The sequence below is a fragment of the Ornithorhynchus anatinus genome, chromosome 5 (assembly GCF_004115215.2).
Source record: "Ornithorhynchus anatinus isolate Pmale09 chromosome 5, mOrnAna1.pri.v4, whole genome shotgun sequence".
Taxonomy (NCBI): domain Eukaryota; kingdom Metazoa; phylum Chordata; class Mammalia; order Monotremata; family Ornithorhynchidae; genus Ornithorhynchus; species Ornithorhynchus anatinus.
In genome coordinates, this window is record NC_041732.1 from 15,988,200 (window position 1) to 15,989,079 (window position 880).

The window sequence follows — 880 nt, forward strand, 5'->3', positions numbered from 1 at the left end:
GGAGGAAGGATTTCAGGAGGGCTTTGAAGATGGGGAGAGCGGATGTCCAGTGGATTTTTGAAATGTGCGGGCGGTCCAGGTAAGGTGAAGGATGTGAACTGGGAGGATGAAGAACAAGGCCCAGTGAGATTATCCCAAGGAGGGCGAATTGAGAGGCGAGATTCATTCCTGAAACTCTAGGGCCAAGAACCTGCACGAAGGAATTGATCACAGTAGTGGTCATCGTAGGAGGAATAATGGCTGTGGTGTTAATGGTACATTAGTGTGATATTAGTGGTCATCCTATTGATACCAGAAGTAGTGGTGATAGTAAGAATAATAATGATGGTACTTGTTAAGCCCCCATCTCAGGGTGGCACCTGGAGAGTTTCCAGACCTCTACCAGCCTTGACTACAGGAGGGAGAGTCAAGCAGAGGCCTGCCCATTCCATTCCTAGCTTGGCCAATGGCTAGTGAGCGGAAGGCCATCTGCTACAAGTCAAAACTCACGGTGCAAGGGAGACCTACTTCCTGGAGACTGTCGTGCCTTGCCAGGGAAGAGTGCTATGTAGTCCCGGATTTGTGCCCAGCCTGGCTCCACACCCAGGGGTCCTGGAGTCGGGGGTGGGAGGGCAGCAGTGGCACCGGAGCGAGTAGAGGGCGGAGACTCATTTACTGCGCGGAAGGCGGCAGTGGTAAACTGCTTCCGGATTTTTACCATGAAAACTCTATGGATCCACGACCAGAACGATTGCAGGGGAGGTGAGGCGTTCTGGGAGAGTTGTGTCCATGGCGTCGCTATGGGTTGAAGACAATTGGACAGCATAAAACAAGACATAAGGGCTGTGTGGTTGGGTGTGGGGCGAATATCCAATGACCCGGGGTCACAGATCGAAGTGCA

General features: G+C 52.4%; 1 non-coding gene across 1 annotated transcript; it reads left to right on the plus strand.

Moving 5' to 3' along the window:
* Nucleotides 1-341: 341 nt before the first annotated feature.
* Nucleotides 342-479, plus strand: LOC114812656. The gene has a single exon (XR_003760307.1). It is a non-coding gene; the product is annotated as a small nucleolar RNA SNORA7 (small nucleolar RNA).
* Nucleotides 480-880: the final 401 nt, after the last annotated feature.